The sequence below is a fragment of the Apium graveolens genome, chromosome 5 (genome assembly GCF_009905375.1).
Source record: "Apium graveolens cultivar Ventura chromosome 5, ASM990537v1, whole genome shotgun sequence".
Classification (NCBI taxonomy): domain Eukaryota; kingdom Viridiplantae; phylum Streptophyta; class Magnoliopsida; order Apiales; family Apiaceae; genus Apium; species Apium graveolens.
In genome coordinates this window covers 312,101,610-312,108,599 of record NC_133651.1, presented here as the reverse complement: position 1 = coordinate 312,108,599, position 6,990 = coordinate 312,101,610, and positions in this window count along the sequence as shown.

Below are 6,990 nucleotides of genomic sequence, written 5' to 3'. Positions count from 1 at the left end.
CACAAATTTTTTCCGTAAATTGCAAACATATTTTCAACCTAAAATGCAACATAAATTGCACCCGGAATGCAACCTAAAATAGTTACACAATTTAAACTAAATTGCAACCTGTTATGCAAAATTGTATTTTTATAAATATTTTCATATTTTTGCAAATCTGTGCAGGAGTTGGTAAAATCGCAAATAATTTTACAAAAAGTTGTATTTTTGATAAATTCTCAATTTTTAATATTCTATCATTAATTTGAACTAAATTGATAATATATTTTATTTGAAAAGGGAAAAAATTGAAAAAATAAAATAGTGTAGTTGAAAATGTACTTTGTGTTTTCAATGTAGTGATATTTTTGGAAAGAAAGTGTTTTAGTTGGTAAAAATAGGAAAGATAACATATTTTTTTTGACAGGGAGGAAAGATAACATGTTATTGAAAGAGGTAATTGGTATTTTAGTTGAAAAAGATTATCAGTTAATTATTATGAATAATAATAATATTATTGATATTTGATTGAAATCGAAAAATATGACATAACTGGTATTATAGTTGAAAAAGGCCATCGGCTAGTTATTAGTATTAAATATTTTTAATAAATGAAAACTGAATCTCCTTTCATTCACATAATCACGTGCATCAACAATCATGAGTGCTCATTTCATCATTGAGTCATCCTTATTTTAGCAATTATCCTTCGGCCATAGAAGAAAAATATTAGACTCATCGAAGTTATTCAATCAGCTAATTAAGCCATTGAAACAATTGTGATGATCTATTTTATCTTCTTCCATCTTGAGTCCGAACAAATTCATCAACGATGCAAGTCAACTATCAAACCGCATGTTATTAGGCTTTTTTACATCAAATCCATCATCGCACTCTACTATAACAATCGAATCTCGAACATTCATCCAACCCAATACATCACGAGAAGAAGAAGAACAACTGCAACAAAAAAGAGCAGAAAATGAGGAAGATGAAGAGAGTCCAGAGTTCAATATAGATGATTTGGCGGATTCTGACATAGATATGGTTCGGATCTCGCTGCCCCAAAATTTAAGAAGTAAGATTGGAAGAGAACAATCATCTTTCAAACACTTGTCACATGCGGCAAAGAATTACGAAACATGGTCAATATTAATGGGGGTTGAATGAATGTGGTTTCAGCCTCTACGATTGAGATATAGAGGCTTCCTATAGAGCCACATCCAAAAGCACATCATGTCGCATGGATCAACAATAATTATATGTGTGTATAGACACCCAAAACTTAGCTAACGAAACGTGACTAAGATATAATTATAATAATAATTGTTTACTTATACAATTATTACCCAATTTAATTATGATTATAATTATCTATCCATATCCCAAGCTCATACAACCTATTGATTTAAATCCAACACACTCACTGTACATACTCAATTAGTTGTCACTTTGACTTTTTCACATACGAGATGCAAAAAATTATAGCTGCAATGATCAAATTTTTTTCCTGAATAAAATTTGAATTCTAAATTTTTAAATGCAAAAATAAAAATTTAAAAATTATTAGTGAAACTATCATTTTTTTTGCACGTTAAATTACAAAGGTGACAAGTAATTAGAGACCGAAGGATATATTATTATGTTTAGAGTCATCGGGTGCGCAAGAATGAGAGGCAAAAAGCTTATTCTTGTTCAATATATTTCTTGCTTAAAATTAGATAGGTGTTATTTAGAAGCATGCTTGTATTAGGGACATCAAATCCTATATGTTACAAGTTGTTGCTAGTTCACACGCAGAGAGATGTAAACCAGACTTAACTATAAAAAAAACTAGAGATGCCTAAACTTCATTATAACACAATACTAATTAAAAAAAAGTGAACCATTTGAGGCAATGATGCTCATGCCTATTTATTTAATAGCATAAACACACAAGCAACATTACATTTATTATCCATCAACTTAGCTCTTAAGAGTACATCATAAGCAGTTTACGTGAATCGAATAGAAGAAGATGCGCTCATGCATGGCAGAAAGTGGCATTGATATCTAGTAAGGAGGTGGTGGAGACTTGTAGACGTAGTGTTTTGGCGACGGTGGTGGTGATGAAGAAGGTTTGTAGGTGTCAGGTGCCTTTGGTGCAGGTGCTGGTGCTGGCACTGCAGGAGCTGGAGCAGGTGTATGAACATAAGGCGAGGATGGAGAAGGCGAGGGTGATAGTGGACAGTGACAAACACATGTGTGTGATGGAGAAGGGGATGGAGAAGCTGGAGCTGGTGACGGAGAAGGGGAAGGAGAAGGCTTTGGTGGAGATTTGTAGACAACTGGTGCCGGAGAAGGCGATGGTGGGGGATGGCTGGTGGTTGCAGGTGGAGGTGGAGATTTATAGATGTAGGGGGGATTTGCATCTGCATTATTTGTAGCAATGCTAAGTAAAAGTGTTGCAAGAGTGCAGAATGCAAGTGAAGGTCCCATTGTGGAATGAATATCTAATACAATCCACTAGAGTGAATGATGAAGAGGCTAATATGCAAAGACTACAAATGCTTGTTTTGTTGATGGATTATATGAGAGGTTTTACACTCTATTTATAGTGCTCATCTTAGAACATTTACAACTCTGTAGGATGTTCCAAATGTCACAGTATTTGAGATATGGTAAATAATATTTTTTGGGTTTTGATAATTCAAAGTAAAATAATTGGTGTTCACATCAGAGAGTCATTTTCTCACCTTAAACATTTTTATCTTTGCTAGAATTATAGTTTGGAAAAAGACTCTTGCTAGAATGATAGATTGATAGATAGCTAGTAGGTTGTAGATAATTATAAATTTTGTTTTAATAATTAAGATTGTATTTAAACTTGAAAAAAAATTATTGTTAAAAAATGAATATAATTATTTGAAAACTATAAACTAAACTTAGCACTAAGCACATTTTGCCTATTGTTGAATATAACAAATATCACTTGCCTACTCATTTTCCATCTATTTCTTAATTTTTATGTCCAATCCAGTGTTAAACATCTAGTAAAAATATCATTATAATTTTTATTTTAATAATTTAAACTGTATTTAATCTTGTAGAAGATTATTGTTCAAAATGGAATATATTTATTTGGTAACTAAAACTTTTTAGCATTTAGCACACATTTTGCCTATTGAATATACTAAATATCACTTCCCTATTTATCTACTCATTTTTCCATTCTTAATTTTGTTAATTTTCATGTCGGGATGTTAAACAATGAGTGAAAATATTGAATACAAACATCAAAACTTTGGGGGTATTAATTTCTAAATCAAGTCAAATTTAGCTTTGATAACTCAAGTGTTAATTATAATCCTGCTTATCCCATGCTCGATAAGATTTGTTGCAAGGTATTTGCTTAATTTTGCATGCATGCAGCAAATAAAATCTGACAAAAACTGAATACATAATTATTCTTTAGTCTTCAATTTTATTACTGAAACTACTAGAAACAACATCTATAATATCGAAATGATGATATTTTTGACAAAATAACGGCCCAAGAACCAAGAAAAAACTATCATGCATGCATGGAGAACATCTAGAAATCATAAACCTATTTTTTACACACACTGCGGCAGGAGGAAGTACGGTTTCAAATGCAAAAAACGTTTAATGAACATCTATCAAATTAGGTATTAAATTCAATGATTGTGAAAGATGTAAAAATCTGATTGGCCAAGAACCCTAGCCGTATATTGCAGAGGTCGGTGATATTTTTACAGCTGAAACCCAGAATACTAGGGCCAAATTCTTGGCCACTAATTCAATATCTAATGCAGCTTGCATGAGAATGGTGAAATACGTGAATCATGCTTCATGCAGATTTTGACTTTCACTGGTGTTACTTTTATAGATTTTTCCTAATTAGTATATTAAAAGTGTCCTCTCTGTGTTCGTTCTCGATTCGTTGCAAACCTCCACGTAACAACATGGAGAGATGCACTAATCTCCCGAACTCCATATATGATATATATACCGTATATTATTTTGAGGGGCATAGCTAGAAATTCACGTTAATAGGATTGAAATTCACAGCTCAGTTCTCCTGGTTACGGCCTGATTACATTCATTTAGATTTTAGAGGGTAGCTTTACGTGATGATTAGATTATATTTGATCATATTTTTGGCCAGCGAAAATATTTCCAACTAATCTCGAGAAGGTGAGCAAAATCGGATATCCAGTCCGGTTTTAAAATTCAAACCGGATATTATCCGATTTTCGGATCATTAAAATTTACATTCAGTATCCGGATTCGATTTAATAGGATATCTAGATATTCGGATATCCGATTAAAATTGACCGAAAATTGGATTATCCGGATCTAATTTAAACTTTCATTTTAAGAAAGTTATGATTTGCGTGATAGCTAATACATAATCGAGTTGTGAAACTAATAATGCAAGAAACTATATTTTCTTGTCATTATATTATTAGTTGAAAAAAATAGTGACACATACATCAATTTACTATAACCATCGATTCTAAATTTGAAAGTATGAACAATATAAAAATATTTCTTATTACACAATTATATCAAATTTGTTGTTATTCAATTTTAGAATACTCGTCATACATAAATTATTATTTCTTACTATATCACTTATTTCAAATCTGCAAGCATGATCAATATAAATTTGTTGTTATTACACACTTGTATCAAATTTGTTGATGATACAGGGAAAGAAATAATGAGTCAATTAGATATTAACATGAAAATTTAAAAATCTAAGAGATAAAAAGTCATCTTGTCACTAAATATTTTTTTAAACACTCTATAATAAATAGCATTTATTATGTATTTATATATAAAGTTTATTTTTTATTAAGAAAAATAAAAACGGATTGGATCTGGAATCCGTTTTTATGAAAAGTTGTGATCCGTGTACGAATCCGAATCTATATAAAAATCGAAATGGATATTCGGTCCGAATTATTCGAATTAGATATCCTAATTTTTGGATACCGGATCGGAAATTCAGATAATCCGGTTTTCGGATTTTTATGATCACCCTAGCTCGAGATTATTAACCCAAAAAGTATTAAAAAGAAGGGAATTTATTAAAAATACACATGTTTTTTGTAACTTATTTACAAAATTATAGTCAAAATTGCATACCATGGTGCACAGAAGATTACTCGAAATTAAATACGAGGTTATAAATGTTACATTTCATGTTGTATATAAGACTGCAAGTGTTGCAATGTATTTTTGAAAACATTTTCTGCAATATGAGTATTTTTGAAAAAATATAAACACATGTCATCAAAATATTATTATTTTCTCTTTAATGATAATCTAAAATCTCGCTTGTATATTTTTGTAAATTAAAATATACTCGGCGATAAATTTTAATGTATATTTTTGTTTATTATATATAATTTAAATTTTAATAACAATATAATTTTAATTGTGTGTATTATTTTAAGTTAAATCAAATAATATAAAATAGTATGTGATTAATGAGATTTTAATCATTAAATTTTTGTAAAGAATAATATAAATGCTTGTTTTTGGTGCGATTCGAACTATGAACTTATTTGTTATTTAATAAATAATAATAACAATAATGTTAGTTGTTAGCGAGATTCGAACTTCTCAACTTGATTAGTTATATTTTTCTAATATTTAAATTTAACCGTTTTGATCATTTTATTTTAGAAAATACCATGATCACAATTAAAAGAGATAATCAAACTAAAGTAAAGGGTAAAATTTCATTCCGATTATTATAATATAGAGATGACTTAAATGTATTTGAAAAAAAATATTACGATTACTAAGTTCATCATGAAGGGTCGCACTCGCACTCAAAAGAGAACCAATCCTTAAATAGAGATTTAGAACTATTTCAATATAAAGTAAACTCTACTGTGTTGTAAACTCTAAATTTTATATATACTCTCGTGATCAAAACCTCGATACATGCAATGCATTGTTATGCATACTTAAAAATATTTTCAAAATATAATACATAAACATGGCATTTTGTAGGTGTAATGTTATGTTGTAAACTTGAACTCTAGGTAAATAACATATTAATATTGCATTAGAATAAAGCAAAATATGTTGCATAACCATAATTAACACTATAGATAAGTCAAATTCTATTACAGAACCCTAATTTTTTTTATTTTTTTTGTAGGTAACTCTCAGCTGCTACCCTTCGGGTGTGTGTGCTACGGGCTCACGCAATAGCCTGCAAACCACATGAATTAAGGTAAACCGCATTTAAGCGACAAACTCTGACTCATGAGGCATAATCATAATTTCTCCATCCGTGAGATTCGAACCTATAAACTCTCATGAGAATTTTACTACAGAACCTTAAATTTTATGTAGACTTTCCAAATTCAATTTTTAAAATATTTCATAATTTCAATATCTCATAATTTCAATATAAAATACATAATTCAGCTGAAAAACATTGCTACTTTAGTGACTAAAATTATGCTATAAGTCGGATTTTGCTGCGGAATCTTAGTTTGTTTTAGAATTTTTAGGTTCGGGTTTCTACAAGAAACATGACTCTATGTATTGTATTTTTTAAAGATTTATGATACTACCTTCATCCCAAATTAGTTGTCCAGTTTAATTTTTACAATTAAGTTAATTATATAACTCTTTTAATTCTTTTTATTTTTTTGTGAATAAAAAATAAAATCTTAAACTTTCATTCACAAAAAAAATTGAAAAATAATTAATGAAATTATGCGGTCATGTTAGGAATATATGTGCATTAGTTTGATGATATGTTTAACAAAACACTTAAGTAGAAATTTAGTGTCAGTAGCCTCAACGGATAAGACCACTTTGGCTATCCGTTGATGGTGTAGTTTTACTTAGAAATAAGTCTAGTATTGTAGCATATTTCAGTCTCTGTATTTAAAATGTAATTCTTAGAAGTTGAGAGAAACTATGAGTCATGTTGACTACTAGATGATATGCAGATAGGAAGGCCAATTGTAAATATTT